This window comes from Astatotilapia calliptera, chromosome 7, assembly GCF_900246225.1.
Source record: "Astatotilapia calliptera chromosome 7, fAstCal1.2, whole genome shotgun sequence".
Taxonomy (NCBI): domain Eukaryota; kingdom Metazoa; phylum Chordata; class Actinopteri; order Cichliformes; family Cichlidae; genus Astatotilapia; species Astatotilapia calliptera.
In genome coordinates, this window is record NC_039308.1 from 56173169 (window position 1) to 56191941 (window position 18773).

At 38.8% G+C, this 18773-nt stretch overlaps 1 protein-coding gene across 3 annotated transcripts in view; it reads left to right on the forward strand.

Moving 5' to 3' along the window:
- The window catches only part of sema4ba (sema domain, immunoglobulin domain (Ig), transmembrane domain (TM) and short cytoplasmic domain, (semaphorin) 4Ba), an 82101-nt gene that overhangs the window by 9442 nt on the left and 53886 nt on the right, over positions 1-18773 (forward strand). Inside the window, exon 2 of one of the 3 annotated variants that reach the window (XM_026175978.1) lies at positions 11450-11508. The exons of 1 other annotated variant lie outside the window; for it this stretch is intronic. The gene's annotated coding sequence lies outside the window, so the exon portion shown is untranslated. Of the gene's footprint in view, positions 1-11449; positions 11509-17696; positions 17779-18773 lie in introns of all 3 variants that reach the window. One more of the 3 variants, XM_026175980.1, reaches the window with a different exon arrangement.

An 18773-nucleotide genomic window follows, 5' to 3' on the forward strand; every position in this document is an offset into this window, starting at 1 on the left:
AAATATTTGGACACCTGTTTTTTCTTTCTGAACTTAAAAAGAAGGGCCCGTATTCAGTGTGAAGTGTGTCTAATAACTGTCTCAGCTTTTCTTCTGTAGGCAACACGAGTTCTCATTTTTAACCCCTATCATATCGTGCAGCTGGATCCGTCCATAGGCTTTGTTGTTCGGTTAATGCACAGTTAAGCACTGTGGAAGGGTGTCGGCATGACTGCTACTTCAGTGATTGATGCGGTACTATCAAAGCTTTGCCTGTAACACAGACTTCACCCTCTTCTCACCTAACTATTTGTCAAGTTGTAGCTGGCATAAGAACACATATTGGGTGGAACGGATGCAGCAGCCTGTGGGGAAGGTGATGCAGTTTTCTCTTTTATGAGTTTATATTTGAAATGCTGTATATTATAGAATTAGTTTCACTCTTTGCAGTGGCTCTGCAGTCATTTTAGGGAAATAACAGCCTGACAGAATCCAGGCATTTAGAGTATGTATACCATTGATGTCAGGTTAGTTTACATAGACTCATCATGGGCATTGAATGTCATGGTAATTTGGGTATTTTAATTATTTTTTTGAACAGTTCTTTTTCCAGGTTGGAATAATAGCAGAGCATACATCTTTATTGGTTTTAAAAACAGGAACTGGAAGAAAAAAATTGAATTTATTTTCGATTTTCTCTAATTAAAAAACTTTTAATTAAAAAGTATACATACCTACACCAAGTTAAATCTTTTAACAAGTGGTGCTGAAGGTTCGAGAGCGTCTTTTAACTTGACAAGTCTAAGGCCAATTAACTTGTAGTTAGTGATCATGATTGACTACAGCTGGTAGTTTCTCTTTGCCTGCATTCAAAAGGATTTGTTTGGGAGCATTGATTGGACTGACCCATACTGAAAACAATAGGAAACTTCAAGAAACTTAGTGAAGCTCTAAGAAGGACAATTGTAGGTTTACACAAGTTGGGAAGGTCTCTTATAGCCATTTCTAAACAACGACAGCTCATCAGTTCAAACAAGTTATTAGGATGTGTTACCAATTTGCCAGAGTCTGGAAGAAGACCTAAACTATTACCCCTCAGATAGTAGGAAATTGGCTAGGATGTTCAGGAACAACCCAGGAACTCATCAAAGTTCAAGCCTGCAATGAGCTGAAAACTCCTGGAACACCAGTGTTCACAGTAAAGCCAGTTTCATATTGTTTGAATGAGAGGGTGCTGAGCAAGAAGGAAGCCCCTGCTCCAAAATCTTCACCTTTTTGATGAATTTGCAGCTGCCCACGTGAACGAGCTGCACAATTTTCATCAGACAAGAGAAAGTTTAAAATATTTGGCAACAATGACCACAGACACAGGTGAGACCTTCAGACCTAACTACACTGTACCAGCTGTCAAGCATAGTAGTTGTAGCATCATGCTCTGGAGCTAGTTTGCTTCCAGTGGTACTGGTCCAGTGGATCGAATAATAAGGACACAATTGGGTGTTCTAGCAAGACAATGATGCCAAAAACACATACAAGCTGATTTTGGAATGAATAAAGCAGGCTAACATTAAGCTGCTGGAATGATCCTGAACTAAGCTACTGCCACCCCCAAACCTACAAGTTCTATGACATTCATCCCCATGATGAGTTCATGTAACTTTATGACCGTGAGTCTACGTATATGCTGGATGTTTTTGTTTGTGTTTTAAATATATTTTCAGCGATTAGTAGAACTGTACATTATTTGTTTATGGTATATACAGATTGTCTTAATAACACTAAGACAAGCCTAAAACTAGCACACCTGTAAGATACAGTTTATTTATTTATTTTTGTTTTCTGTGAGCATGATATAGGGTTAAATATATATTTATACTTAAGAAATGAGAATAAGCTTGTGGCTTAAAGAGTACAAGCAGATCTGTACATGTGTTATAAAGCAGTAGCTATAGCAGCAGCATTATATATATATATATATATATATATATATATATATATATATATATATATATATATATATATATATATATATATATATTTATATAAAATAGGCCTGTGAATCATATCTGAAGACTCCTCCTGTGGGTGATCAGAAGTAATACTTGCGGGTTGAGTCCTGTGTTGTCAAAATATATTTTTTCAAAGGGAGCAACATGAAGCGGTTTCAGTAAACGCTGGAGGAAATATACACACAGGAGGTGCCAGTATCACAAGAGCCCTGTGTGACAGATGGTCAGAAACTAGACTGACCAGGCGAGATCACAGCATGCTCCATTTCAGGGCTTCCTTTGTCTCTGTTTCAAATACCGTAACATAAATCTGATGAGGCATTTTCAAACTCCAAAGAACTGGGCTATTTCTAGCTTATTAAATTATTTTCGCACCCAAGAGTTCTTGTAATCTTGACAGGACTTTTAATGTGACGACATTAAACCTGGGCAAAAAAGAATTTATGTCTTAATTTTTTCTTTTTTATCCACAGCTAGTGGATTAGCAAAAAAAATATAAACAAATATTATCATCTGGTGTAAAATTTATTGATTAAGTCATATTTGATTAAGAAGAAAATAAAAGCAGTGAAACAGTTCACACAGTTCAGCCACAATAATAAAACCAATTTAATAATACAGATCATCTGCCAACAGATTCTCTTGTGGGGACAACTTGGATAATGCATGTGGATTTTATTTTGATCCATCTAAACAATGTATGAAGCACATACCTTCTCCCCAGTGGCAGTGACCTCTTTCCCTCAGGTCAGTGGGTGACCTTCCAACTGCAGGAAAAGGGTTCAGCAGTGCCTGAAGAAACACCACAAGAAACATAAAGCCACTGAACACCAAGATCCCAGTAACGGTCAGCATCCTGGAGTTAGATTGGATCAAGCCTATACTATAGAACAGGGGTGCCCAATCCCAGTCCTCGAGAGCTACCGTCCTGCAGCTTTTAGATGCATCCTTGTTCCCACACACCTGAATCAAATGAATGGCTTGTTATCAGGCCTTTGCCAAACATGATGGCATGCTGAAGAGATCAAACCATTTGATTCAGCTGTGTTGGAGTAGGGATGCATCTAAAAGTTGCAGGATAGTATCTCTCGAGGACCGGGATTGGGCACCCCTGCTATAGAAGGTCCATCCTACAGAATCCTCTCATCCTGATAATCGAAGATGAGGACACCCTCAAACTTCTTGTTGTGTACTCAGTTCCTGTGAATTTCTATACTACGTAAGGTCAGAGATGTATGGCAGATCTGCTGTTGGTGTACAATTCTATCTTGCACTTTAACCTCCTAAGACCCGAACTCTTCCACGACATGCATTTTTGATTTCTCTTTGATATTTGAACTGATTGGGACCCAATGAATGTAAAAACAAAGAATTACCAGATTTTTTTTTTTTTTTTACCTGATTTTTGTTTCTAAGAAAAATGACAGCCACATATGAGGATATTCGTTTAGAATTTCGATAGAACAGTAGCAGTATATTGTCCTCGTAAGTGGATATCAGGCCCTTGTAGAGCAAAATAACCCAAAATGTGATGTCCACATATGTGGACGCCAGGTCCTAGGAGGTTAAAGGCTTTTATCTTGGTTTCAGACTTTTGGCTTGAAAAGACTTCCCAATGATAGGATTTGGAAATTGGGAAATTTTTTCTTTTACTTTTATTTTCAATTCACAGATTTATAAATGTTTGATAAGTTTATTAAAAAATAGGCCAATAGATAACAAAAATAACCAGTATTTTTTGTTGCTGATATCCTGGTAGCTGCCTGACATATCAAACAGAAGTAAAATACTGCATTGGATAACAAATAAATAACTCGGTGTAACATTTGATTTTCAACTGAAGAAGTCACAGCATGAACTAAAGCAAATAATGCATGACAAAACCCATGGATGTGGTGTTCAATAAGCTGGCATTAAAAAAATAGATTCAAGAATGAAAGTAAGCAGTAATGGCTACTAGTTAGTGATAAAGAGAGTTATAGCACCTCTTAAAGAATGTGTGTGTGTGTGTGTGTGTGTGTGTGTGTGTGTGTGTGTGTGTGTGTGTGTGTGTGTGTGTGTGTGTGTGTGTGTGTGTGTGTAAGTAAGTACTGCAGAGTATTGTTTGAAATTATTTATTGATTTATTTGTCATACATTTTTTATGTATTTCCTGTTATGGATGTCAAACACTCAAACCTGAACCTAAACTGTCAGTGCTCATCAATTTCTTTTCTCTCAGCGGAAAGGTTGTAAATGATAATGTGACTCATATGGTTGAAGCGGATGCTAATGAGCTTGATTTTCCTCTGCGTAACCTCTTAACTTTCCAGGACTATAAGCAACCCCATTTGTCGGAAATGTTTTTCTTTCAGTGAGTGCATCTATTTTAAGAACTCCTGAGCGGTCAGACTTCTTCCAGCTCAGTCTCAGTAAGAATGCAAAGGGAAAGGTACAGCAGCTACCCAGTCTGTTTTCTTTGTTTTCTTTCACGCCAGTATATTTGAGCAGATCTGATGTTTAATCCACACTTCAGGTGTGTTCTATTTCTGCAGACTGAATATTGCTTCACTTGTGTTAAATGTCTGAAATTTTAATCTAGGGTTACTTAACCATCTTAGTCATGTGTGTATGTAGTACTTGTTGTCATAGCAGTGTTGACGGTAAATGTGAATTTCCTTATAATAAAGCTTACCCTCACTTTCTCCCATTCATGCAATGCAAAATAGAGAAATGCACTGACTAAAATGAGGATCTTTCTAAATATCTATCTAAGGCAAGTTCCATTTCTCTTTTAAAATCACTTCGATTGATCGTTGAGTTGGGCACCAACCTGATTCAGGTCACTGGATTGTCACCATCGATATTCTTTCTAGTGCTTAGTTTATTGCAGTGCACGTGATTGCCCACCAGGTATCATGTGCCAAAAGATTTGTCCACTTTAGCATGGAGCCATCAATTCTTTTCATTACAGAAGCCAGCCACTAAAATTCCCTGCAGCTGGTTGCGTGATTGTTTAATAATTGGGACTGTTGGATCAATGTCAAACACCAGTCAGTGAGCGTGCATAAGCCCATTTATCTGCTGGTTAGTGCTGTGACAAGCCCAGCTGACCTCAGACAATTGGTGATAGTGGTTTTTAAGAGCACACTATTACACTGTGGCTGCAGTCCATCGTTATTCAAGCACTGCCTTTTAATAAATAACAGCTAGTGGAATCCAAGTTATATATTGCATTTGGTCAGAAACTCATTAAAAAATACTTTGCACTTACATTATGAATAGTTCTTCCATTATCAAAGTCAAGTGGCAACCTCCAGAGCTAAGAAGTGAGTGCCAAAAACTGAATTTCCTCTAATGGCCACTTGACACACCCCTGTTAAAGTTAATAATAACATGTTTACAGGCGGGTAGCAAAAAAAAAACCTTGTTGGCGGCTACTCTATTACACACATTGGATTTTGGAAGTGTGACCACTTTGAGAGGTGTCTTGACACAGTAAGCTGTCTGTTAGGCCTTGCCTCCGCTAATTAAAATCATTGTGTTTGTGGAGCATTTTTACAGAATTATCCGACACATATGAGCTTCTGTGTGCTGCACCTTCTTCAAGAAATGAATGAAATCCAAGGATTTTATCAGTCTGTTGTTTAGCATTAAATAAATATCTGTGTTTCTCACATGTAGCTTACTGCTATATTGAATTTTTTGAGTTTTCATTTATTTTGGGTAGGTTACAACTCTCTACAAAAGAGTGCCAGCATAAGCAAAAAGAGTCAGGTAGCAGCAAAAAATTGAGTTGAGGTGACAGTGGCTCACAGCTACTAAAAAGCAAAAAACAAAGAAAATCACAAGTCTCAACACTTCATTAAACCTACTGCTGCAGTGGCCAATATAAGATATAAGGCACATGCTTCCTGCTACGTGTTTATTAGTTTCCAGTTCATCAGCCCAGACCAGATCATTTTAAACAGTCTAGAGACCAAATGACATCTAAACTAGACGAGCATGCAGATCATAACAAGTAGGGGTCATTACGCTAAAAAGAACTATTATGTATTACACATTACTCCTTACTTTCCTGAAAAGTAACGTAGTACGTTACTTAATTACTTACCGGACAAAGTAATTAGTTACCCTGCTAGTAACATTGCTTTCACGTCTCCGTAAAGTGACACAAATCAAAAATGAAAACCAGCCCAAAGAGATTTCAGAGGGATTATTTAGTGATTCTACTGTAAAAACATGTACAGATGGAAATTGAGGCTACAGTACTTCAACCAAGCTCATCAGTGCCTTTGCTACCTGTTAAAGTTCAAGCTCTGGCTCTTTAGGCTGGAGTCCACATACTAGCTAGCTTTGTGATAGCATGCTGCGGGTCCAAACACTTGACAAGAACTTAAGTTGTGCTAACAATTGTGTCTATCCACATCTCTAATCGTCAAAATCTGTAGATCACTCCAAACTGAAATCAGCTGATTGTAGTACAAGTGAGCAGGAAGAAAAAAAGCACATTTGTGTAGATAACTGAAGAGCCTTTTTAATTTAATTACTGAATTTAGTACAGTAATGTTACATAAGTGTGTTACTGAAAAATGCAAGTGATTATAGTAGCGTGTTAGTTTGGAACAATAATTGTATCATGAAAAGTTGAAACTGTCATGAAAATAATTGATTTAGGAGTTCAATCTGGCCTGGGAGCGGTGAGGGAAGATTGGTATTGGTATTCAATGTTGACATGAATTTGTTCAGGAGTTATTTGTGTTTATACGTGATGCAACAATGCAATGGCGCACAATCAGAATATTCAGAGTATTCAGTATAGTATAGTATAGTATAGTATAGTGTAGTATAATATAGTATAGTATAGTTATAGTACAGTAGTATACACTATAGATTAATATTTATTTATTTTGAATATTTTTCAAAATAATGTGGAACACACAGTTACTTATATGTTTACAAACCAAATAATGGCATGGTTAAGTAAAAAGGATCACACGCACGCACGCACGCACGCACGCACGCACACACACACACACACACACACACACACACACACACACACACACACACACACGGTATTGTTCTGGTTCAGTATTGTCCATGGTGTTGCTGAGAATTTGAGCAGTTATCACATATCTTTGCACCCTTTGAGCGACTGCCATGTGACCTGGCTGCAGCTAAACATTCTCTGATCTGGTCTGTTTCTGGGCTGAGCTAAGTTTAGAGCCCTGCAGAGAGGACAGGGACCTGAGAGGATTTCTGGGTGAGGCAGATGGAGCCCTCAACTGCTGCTATATCGTCTGCACCCTTTTCCAGTCTTTATATTTTTCCTTTCTGGCATGGTACTAAAATTTGCAAATGTTCTAGCCCAACTTGGAGGATGGTTTGGATGTGAGATCTGAGAAGAAGCCAATTTTTAGTAGTCCTCCAAAAAGTTGATTCTGTTCATCTGGACGTAGCGTTTTTGTGGGAGAAATGTTTCGTCACTCATCCAAGTGACTTCTTCAGTCTCAGCTGACTGCAGGTTTCCCCAATCTTATAAAGAGTACATTTGCATAATGACTGAAACCAGCCCACTGAAGGAACAATGGGCTGGGAGGTCAGTTCCTTAATCTTAATTATGCAAATTCTCATGACCATTGATCGACAACCACTGACCAAAACCCACTGATCAAAGACCACTGATCAATGGCCATGAGTACCATTCACAGAGAGTTGGGGAATGGCTGCAATCACAGCACTGTAAGATGGCGAAAGATGTACCCTTAGGCCCCCTCCTTGATTCAGAGATGGTCTTTCCCTTTTCACATAAATGGCCTCCTTGACTCCACGCTCAAACCAGTGTTCCTCCCTGTCCAAGATGTGTACATCCTCATCCTTGAAAGAGTGTCCACTGGCCTGTAGGTGTAAATAGACTGCAGAGTCCTGGCCTGACGAGGTAGCTCTTCTGTGTTGTGCCATCCGCTTCGCCAGAGGTTGTTTGGTTTCCCCGATGTATAAATCCTGGCAATCCTCCTGGCACTTAACAGCGTACACTATGTTACTCTGTTAGTGTCGGGGGACCCGATCCTTGGGGTGGACCAGTTTTTGGCGCAGCGTGTTTTGGGGTTTAAAAGCCACAGAGACCCAGTGTTTAGAAAAAATGCGTCTCAACTGCACCGAGTTAATGTGATCCGTGATCCAAATTTAATTAGTTTTGTATTTCTGCCATCCAGCAATAAAACCGTGTTTTTGAGCTCATTTTTGCCTCTGTGAGTCTGCATTTGGGTCCTATCCTGCCTGCTTCATGACACTTATGGTTTCAATTATAGAGGAAATCAACAAAAAATAATTATCTAACACAGAAAAGTAACCTAGAAGCCAAGTGCACACAGAATAAATCAACTATTGTCATTATAGCTAAGGAAACTATCATTTTGTATGAATTTTGTCACTGAAATCTTTGCTGCTATTATTTCTTAATAGGCTATAGAGGGCACTGGGCCACAGCGTGTCTTTGTTCAAACAATAAAAATCTCCAAATTATGTTGTGTCTTGAGCCACTTCTTTCAAATAAATTAACACATATAAAATATTGCTAATGCATAATATCAGCAACTAATTTTTGATTTTTAATTATTAATGTAATGCATCTGTTCAGACACTGTGTACTAATCAGCTGCCTAATTTAGAAGCCTTTTACCTCAGCTTTTTATCTTTCATCTGAGTCCTTGAATGCAACTCCCACCTAAGCTTCCTAATGTGACTGTATTATGTACTTCAGCCTGCACCACTGTTAGCATGTATTATGCTCTAAATATTTCATGAAGTGACTCATGAAAAACTGCTGCTGAGCCCACTCCAAACCTTGTTGAAGCCCTCAACATCATGTCAGCTGACTAGCTATAAAAGCTTGCTCGCCTTAACTAATTTCATTAAAATGTATCACAGGGGCTTCTTATATGTGTAGATAGATTTTTGTAATAACTGGTCAGTTCTACATTTCGGTCCACAACAGGGCAAATAAATGTGGCTAAATTGTTATCTCTATGATAGTCAGAACTTTCTCATTATTTGCTTTACGAACATTGAATGTATAGCTGATCTGTTGTGTTCCAATACTTGGGTACTAAGTGTAAGTGCATAGTAAGTGTTGGTGAAACTACCTTAAATACACTCACTGGCCACTTTATTAAGTACCCCTTGCTAGTACTAGGTTGGAGTCTGTTTTGGTTTCAGATCTGCCTTAATTCTTCGTGGCATAGATTCAACAAGGTGCTAGAAACATTTCATTCTGCTCCATATAGACATAATAGTGTCACAAAGTTAATTTAGATTAGTTGGCTGCATGTCTGTGATGTGAATCTTCCATTCCACCACATCCCAGAGGTCCTGTAATGGATTGAGATCCGGTGACTGTGGGGCCATTTGGGTACAGTGAAGGGGCCCAAAGTGTACCAAGTAAATATCGCCCGAACCAGTCAGGATGGATCCATGCTTTCATGTATACCTTAATACATAGTTGCTGTCATGTGATTGACTGAATATTTGTGACCACTTCCTGTAAAAGGTTTTTTTTTTTTTTTTTTTATAAATAAACAATATTTACTTAATTGTGCTAACAAGCAGTTGTACAAGTGTATACTGTTCACTGTCCTAGTAGACACACCAGTAGCTAAGATCCCACAGAACATATTTGGATAGTTCTGAGTTTACTAACTGCAAACACTGTATAGTTAATTGCTAGCCGTTTTAGAGGAGCAGTAGAAATGAAAGAGTTTTTTTTTTTAATCCTGCAGCGTTACTTAAGCTCAGTTTAAGGCTTAAATCTTCTTAGGTGTGCTCCTTATGATCTTGAACTTCAAACTGAAACAGCTGATTTTTCATTGGAATCCCACCCTGTCATTAGAAGAGCGACAGAGAGACGCTTGCAACAGTTTAACTGACTACCTACGTGCCCGCATATTACTGAGCTCCTGGCCTACCTGCTTTTTAAGAAGAGCCTTTAAATTACCATTGCCCAATTTGCTCATCTTAGATGGAGGCAGAAAAACTGTAGTTTTGCCATGAAAGTGTCAGGCACTGAGAAGTCTAAGGAAAAGATAATGCTACATACTGAAACAGTGTCACGCAGTGCTTTACTTGGAGATTAGATGTACTTTTGTATCAATGCAAGAGGAAGTCAGTGGACAGAACAGGGTGCTACTAAGGATATATAACGGCTTTCAACTGCCAGAACTGTTGTGTTGGTGAAATACAAAATACTAATTATATCTATATACTAATTTATATATAAAACCAAAGGGAGGATGCTTTTCAATAATAATACAGTACACACGGTGCAGTTAACCTTCAACTTTGTAAGTACAGACAAAACACTTCAGACTTAAAGCATGTCAAAAGCCCTGTTTGCACAGGTTTACTATTATCAGGGCACCTCATGTAATTTAGGGCACATACACATCGGTGTGTTTTGTCCAGCCCATTCACACACGAGAAATCTTTATGTAGTTTGCGGTTAAAGAACTAACATTAACAACTTTTAAAAAATCATCCAAATCAAAATACTGCCATAAATGAGCTAAAAAGCCTAAAGACACCAAAATGCTATTCTCGTTTTGTTTACTGCAGTTTTATAATTCAGGTGGAGGAACGAGGCAGATGAAAGGTGTAGAAAACACAGATTAGCAACTGACTAATGTTATGACAGGACTACTCTGTTTAGTGAAATATGGTACATAGTATGTGTTGGAATTTTAACTTTGCAAGCTTCAGACATTGCAATTTTGCACAGTTGACCTCTGCAGTTATTACAAATAACTAGAGTTCTTCTAATAACAGTCCTGTGCAAATCAGGCATCTTGTTCAGTACACAGAATTAAAATAGAGCTCCAGTTGTTGCAATTTTAAATTTACAAATTATTATCAAATAATAAGTTAATCTTTTCAGTTGTTACCATTATTGCTTTCTAACATCTGCGTCTGATTTGTCTGTACTTAAATATTTATAGGTATAAGTTATACATTGTCATATAATCCAGATGTATTTATAGTGACTGCCACCTTCTTGATGATGATCATGATCAACTCTAATATGTTTATGGACCAACATGCTGTTGTTCCTTCACTAAGATTAACCGCTAAATATATTCTGCTGAAATATTAGTTTTAAGTGCTCAACACAATGACGCTTGGCCTAATGAGGTTTAGTTTAAAATGCGCCCTCTGAACAACTTTTTAATAAAGTGTAGAAACACAGAAACATTCATTACACAACTGGTAATCTCAGTCACACTTATACTACCTAGTTTTTAATCATTCAGCCATATTTTCAAAGAGTAGCATAAGAAACCAAGAAGTGAATTGCAGTCAATTACATTTTTTTTTATTACTTATTACGTAGGGTTTAACATCCACCCACCATTTGCAGCTATAACAGCTTCAACTCTTCTGAGAAGGTTACGGAGTGTGTTTATGGGAATTTTTTCACCTTTCTTCCAGACGCACATTTGTAAGGTCTGATGTTGGAGGAGAAGGCCTGGACCAGCACCAGCAGAAAGGTTCGGTTTTCAGACCTCAAAAGACAGAACTGGCTCTGAAGTGATACTACATTGGTGGTATTTTTGACTTCTGAAGGATTTTTTTCACATCTGGCACCCCCCTGTGAGCCCCTTGGTGTTGATTGTTGATAGATAAAAGAATAGACAGATAAGATACTGAAAGACATTCTCTTTTCCATCTTGCTGAAGGGCTCTGACCTGTCTTTAGATCAACCTTCTAATGCGATATGCCTGCTTTTTGTTTCTTGGGGGCACGAGAGTAGGGCATGAATGGAAAGGTGAACATAATGGCAGCGTTGCCGAGGGAACGTGGAACATGATACTGCAGTGCGAGTCAGTAAACACGGTGACTGGTTAGGCACTGCTGTACCCTGTAACATAAGAACTCAGAGTACTCACCTGTAGCCTCTTAGATCAGCAGCCAAGACAATGGAGTAGATCCATGTATCATTTCATTAATAGCCAGTGTTTCCAGAAAAGCGTCATTGCTATTTTTATAGCACTTCATCCATTTAAGGCTGGAAATTCATGTATGTGGAGAAAATGTTCAGCATATCACTGTGAAAATGAGAGGGACGCTTTCCATCTGTTGATTGGATGGAAATGATTATTATGGAAAATAATAATAAAAAAAGCTTTGTTCCTCCCTTCACCCTTCAGAAATATATCTCTTCCAAGTTGGTCCGCAGACCAAAGCATGCCATATTAGGAAATAAGAACACTTGTGAGCACATCCATCACTATAAATCCAGCTCTCTTGGAGGTTTAGAAGAGCAAAACATTCATGTTAATGGCACAGTGCCTTTACTTAGCTTTACTCAAACACATACCCAAATACCAGTGCTGGTACTGTGCATGTCCCACATTGTACCAGAGCTTTATCTGAGCAGCTGTGCAAGAAACCCCGAGACCCCGAAGGAAGGTGCCAAGGGCGGGACTCAGTTATCTTTCAGCTGTAAAAGCTAGTGCTGGGGATTAACGTCACTATTCTAAGACGCAGTAATAAGATGCAACTGCCGCCCTTCATCTTTTTACCGATGGCAGCATCTGCTTCTGATTGCCCTAAACACTGTGTTTGGCATCCCTTCGTAAAACTTTCAAGGACATTGCGTGATGGTTGTAAGCAGGGACACGAAGCAACGTGAACACGGAGGTGGTCAGAAATGACAAGATCTACATGAGGTTTATGTTAAAGTAGGTGGTTTATTCACAGAGGCCACTGAGTGAAACTTGTATAAACCAATGTTCAAACTATCTGCTGATGCTCTATATAGCTTGACATACAGTAGGGCATGTGTTTATGTTTTTATTTGAAATAAGCCAGAGTTAAATAGCGACGGAAATCACTTGTTTAAAGAGATGAAGGTATTGTCGCTGCCTTTCTTTTGCTCTGGTGTTTTTGTCCTGTAAAACATACCAGACAGGTTTGTCAGTAGAACAAAATATATACCTGTGTTATATAAGAGCATTAAGTTTTTAGTTTGGGTGTCTTAGACTTGTCTCGCCTAGTATTAAAACCGTCCCAGTTACTAATCTCATAAAGAAAGTGAGGTATGTCATCGTGCACTTTTTCACCTCGGATGGCTTTGCGCGTGCAAATACTACCATTACTTTAATGCTCATGTCAGCTTGCTGTACTCTTCCGCATGTGACAAAGTGGAAATATGAGAGTGCGGGTCATGATGGTTGATTACTCCTGCTGCTTCAGCAGTAGCAGACCAGCCAGTCACCTTTGACCTTTTTAATTCTGAAGTGGTCTCTGGAGCCTGAGGAGCAGGGGGTGGGGATAAGGCTCCTGCTGCTAAGTGAGATCAATCAACACCATGTATCACAGTTGACCATCTCTTCCTGCATGTGTGAAATTTGAATAATTCATTGACACATTACCCTCCGGGGGATATTCTCTTAAATTGGATTATGAAAATGGATCGCTGTACAGGCTTCGTAATAACTGTAATATTTATACATGGTCCAAAGTGGCAGTGTGCATGTTCTTTTACTCTTCAAAAAGGGACTTTTTTCAGACGCAATGAGGATGCCATAATAGGAACATTAAAGTCTTCTCACATCTGGGCTTTTAATGCCATGCTTATAATGGGTTTGTCCAAAAACTTCACATTTGATTTTGTTAGAGAGCTCATCTTTGAAAATTTATGCTTGGAACCTCTGAAAAAGGTCTTTGTATTCCTAAAGAACAGGATGTGCTCATGTCAAGGTCACTCCCTTGTCTTTCTGTGCTGTCATTGTGTTTTTTTTTTCATTTTCCCTTTTGCAAAAAAAGAGCTTGAATCTGTTTGTAACTGTGAAACAGACTTCGCTTTGCCAAAGAGGCTTTTCATTGGAAAAGCTGGATGATTGGCTGCAGTGGCAATAATATTTCAATGCTGTTGTCCCCTCCGGTCACAAGGGGTTCAGCCAATTCGTGTTACCAAAGGTCAGGCCCATCTGGAGTGCTGTTTACATTCTGGGACACCCTCCTTTGTCAGACACCATCCATGAATAGTGTCACACACACTGGAAATCACACGGCCTCGTCCGAGTACAGTCTGTGTTCCAGCCAACCTACAATACTCGGTATGCGAGGAATGCTGTACACTCCATTTTAAAATGAGGCAGACAAAAGAGCAGTTGGATTGATTTTTCCTCGTGTACTGTCACACTTATCGAGGCCTCACATACACTGCTCCTTTATAGTCTTCCTCTGTTTGGGTGCATTGTAACTGAGATAATGTTACTGTTCTAGTGAAGGTCACATCTGCAAGTTGCAATGGTGCATCTGTGCTCTGAGTTTGCTTGACTGTGATACAGTGCACCAACAACTGTTGTTTTATCCTTTATTTTTCATTAAGATGAGGCTCGTACACAATATGTTGGTCTGATTGTTTTGTTTTGTGTGGAGAAAGGATTGCACATTACAGATAGCAGATGCTCGTTGTCTGTTAACATTACAAGCCAGGCTTTACTTTTAAATTAAAAGAGTCTCTGCTCTGTCATTGCTGCCTTTCAGGACAAGCTGTATCATCTCTGCTTCAGTGTAAACTGGTAGCCTTCATTTTATACTTAGCTGCCAAAACATGCTGTAAAAGCCATCCTTCTGTATTAAAGTTTGCTTTGTTTTCTTTTACAGTTTGCGGAGCTCAACCAACATTAGATTCCTCAGTAAAAATAAATCTTGCGCACTAGGTTGAACTCAACGGTGACCAGAATCCTTCTGTCTTCAGGAAAAAAATATATAGTCCAGTGTATCAAAGCTTCTTTATTCTATATATTGGTCACATGTCTGGCTGCTCATGCCTGCTAATTTAAACTGTTCTTCGTTGCTCAGTTCTTTAACAAATTATGAGGGACTTCAAACACCACAACATGAGAGTGACATGGCTCAATAACTAAAGAATTAGAAAAATGTTTTTATTCAATGTTCTTTATTTGATTTTTGTGCACTTGCTTCATTTCAGCTCAGCGTGGGAGTCTCTTCTGCTGTTTTTTGTGCTCAGCTCTGTTCTGCTTATTTGTGCGTCATGGTGAAGCAGTCAGATGTACTGTATACAGTTGAGTGCAACAGACGAAACAGATCACGATATGATTATTCGACTTGGCGACAACTCTAAAAGAGTTGAGAGTAGATTAGCACGAGTTAATCTATCTAAAACAATCCCAAATGTCTGAGTCCTTGGGAAAACACTGAGCGCAGCTGTGTGGTGTTTCTAGCGCCAATATGGCCACCAAAGCTAATCATACGCACATAAGACAATGCTTGCAATTTCACCAAATGCATTTGGAGAAGCACTCCATGAGTGTCTGTGAGCTCAAAATAGAACCGGGTGTATTTTTGATATAAGGCGCATTAAATTGCACAGAGCGGATGATGAGGGCGGTAAGTCAGACAGAGGAAAGGAGAATCGGTTCAGTTTTCAAAGTAAAAGACTCGTGGCAGACTAAACATTCTGCCTCTGACTCTCTGGGGGTTGTGATTTGACCCCATGCAAAGGACAGAAAAAAACAGAGTCAGACTTAAAATCAAAGGCATGCACGTGGTGTAATGCAACCTGAGCATTACACCAGGTGCTGTGAAACAATATAAGCGACAGGAAAAATAACTATTAAAATAACCAGTTGGTTGGCATATATTCGCAGCTTTACTTTGCTAACTCAATAATGCAGATAACTGATCAGCCATGGAGGCAGTTCATTACATTTAAGCACATAGACATGGTTAATACAACCTGCTGAAGTTTAAACTGGGCCTCAGAATGATGAAATATGGTGATTCGAGTGACTTTCAATGTAGCATTGTTGTTGGTGCCAGATAGGCTGGTCTGAGTACTTACTGCTGATCTACTGGGATTTTACCACACAGCCATCTTTAGTGTTTACAGAGAATGGCCCAAAAAAGAGAAAATATCCAGTGAGTGGCAGTTCTCTGGGAGAAAATGCTTTGTTGATGCCACAGGTCAAAGCACTAGCTATTTGGAGTTGTTAGGAAGGGAACAGTAATTCAAATAATCAGTCGTTATAATAAAGGTTAGCAGAAGAGCATCTCTAGGTGCGCAAGACATGAAACTTTGAAGAAGATTTACTACAGCAGCAAAAGAACATATCGACTGCCTCTCCTTTTAGCTAGAAACAGGAAACTGTGGCTACAGATCACAGGGTTCATCAAATTTGGACAACACAAGATGGGGGAAAAATGTTGCATGATCTGATGAGTCTCAATTTCTGCTGCAACATTTGGATGGCAGGGTCAGAATGGAGCAAACAGCATGAAAGCATGGATCCATCCTCCCTTGCATTTATAGTTCAAATGGGATCATTGTGGACGTCTTTTTAACGTCAAACTCATTTTAGACGCCATTTTTTATACAGCTTCTATAGGCTTTGTAGTCCCATGATTCCAGAGGGTGGAGGACATGTTTCCTATAGGCTACCAGTTATTTTTTCTGTAGCTTTATTCACACCTTTGTATATGTCTCCATTTATCATCTGTGATTGAGACAATCAAATGTTATTGGAAAATGATCTGGAACAATATGCCACCTTCTGAAATGGTACTATATCATAACAGTTACGTGTAAAGGAATGCAGAGTGATCAGCAGACATCTCCAACATGGTGCGGGCTCTTGACGCTAAAACAAAAGTAAGCAGCTGCATGGTGGATTTTGGAGCAGAAATGTCTCCAGCTTCTCACAGGCAGTTTGCAAAATGCGTGCATTGGCAAAGTCTGTCAAGCAGATTGTTCAGTTCATATATACACACCTGCACAAACGTCTTGCAGTCAACCTAGCGATCACATTCATTTCCTCCTACAATCATGAGCTCTTCACAATAAAACAGGTTACTTGTAAAAATGAACCATATAAAATGCAAATGCTCATTATTAAGCACATTGTACACTTTTTAAAAGGAATTCCATTTTTTTCCTAAACACTTTAACCATTATTGTTTTACATTTTACGTGGATTTCAATGCTTTTAATATTTTTCCACAAGTTGATTAATTGAAAAAAATAAACCAACTTTAAAAAAAAAAAAAGAAAGTAAAATAATAAAAAACCCTCACATGTGCTGAATAAATCAGTAGGCTAACGCATAATAAATTGTTTGTTTATAAATAATCTGTATTCATATCTATCATGTTGATATTTGTAAATAAAAAATTGTCCACATGACGTCCAAAAAGTTCAAATTTTGAAAGCTCAGTATCATATTGACATCCAGGTTGGGTCATGGTTGGACGTTCAAATTGTGAACCTAGTTTATTCAACATCGTATAGATGTCCGGGATTGGTCGTGGGCCGACAGAGCCAATATAGACACGAGCAGCGTGTCTTTCCGACGTCCAATGTTTAATGGGTATGCACCAGATTTGCTTGTCAGTAGGGCTCAAACTGTCCTTACAGTTAATACTCAGATAGACCTGATTTACAAATGATGTATGATTATTATATCTTTTTTATGATTTTTATTCACTTGAACAAATTGCTTATAGTTTCGTAAACAGTTAATATGATATTTATTTCAAACTGAGTCATAACAGATGTCACTTTAGGGAGAGCTGCAGTCCATTTGCATAATGTGTTACAGTCTGTTTGCTTTATCGACTGCTGTGCCACCTCAAACATTAAACAGTTGAAATGGAATTATTATCATTATTAGTGCTAATAGTAAACTATATATTTTTTCCTCCACAGTAATAACATTAGGGAATGGGTTGGAATCCATCTGTTAATTACCAAAAATATTTGGGTCTCCAGCTTGTTTCACCTCCAACTGGTAAGTTTGTTTTTATTCTGTCTGGTGCTCAGCAGGGAGCATATGGTGGGTTTATTAGAGCTTGTGCTGGAAATATACTTTCGACCTACAGAAATTAATGAGATCTGACTACCCGCTACATGCCAAACATGAACACTAAAACACTCAGCTAAGGCTCCCAAAGGCTCTTCAAAGATGTTTTCATTACCAAAAAATTCATCTGTACACACATCATGGGATACTAAATATGTTGGACTTTTAGTAAGATGGGGAATTGTTGCACTCCAAGGCATAATTATTTTTTTAGAACACACAATTAATCCACCAATTCAGAAAAAACATGCAGAATAATAAATAATATAAATGAAAATTGTCAGTCAAAACAATTACATTTGAAATGCTGAATTTAAGAGCTACCATGATTCCTCCTCCTTTCCACTTTCCTCTTAATGACTTTTCTTCTACCTGGCGTGGAAAGCATTGTTATTAACTGTTGAAGGATTGGATGTATATTGTCAGTTGACCAGTGTATGTCCTTCTGACAACATGTACATAGTTGTGGGAGCTTTGTTTGTGTTTGTTCAGGAAAAGTGGGATCACTTGGTTCTGACTAACCATTATTGTCAAGTGCATTGTTGTCCGTGCCATTGGTCTGCGGTGTACCAGTGTGTAGGTGGTTAACAGCTGTCCGCTGCGGTAGGTGACCCGTAGCGCTCTCGTTATGGTCGCGCCTGCCTCCCAGATGTGCTCAGAGCATCGGCATAATCATGCAGTTGTTTCTGACAAATTTGTTGCGACACATAAGTTTTAATCATCGCGAGCAATCCAAACACTTTTACCTATCCACTCACTGCTCCGAGGAATTTCAGTTGACCTTTTTCCAGGGATGAATATCAGCATGCTTTGGGAGCAGTGGCGAGCAACTGCTAGTCACGCAATTCAATTACCACATAGAATAGACATTGTGTAGGCTTCCATGAGCTGGACACACACTCATGCACGCAGTCTGTGCCCCA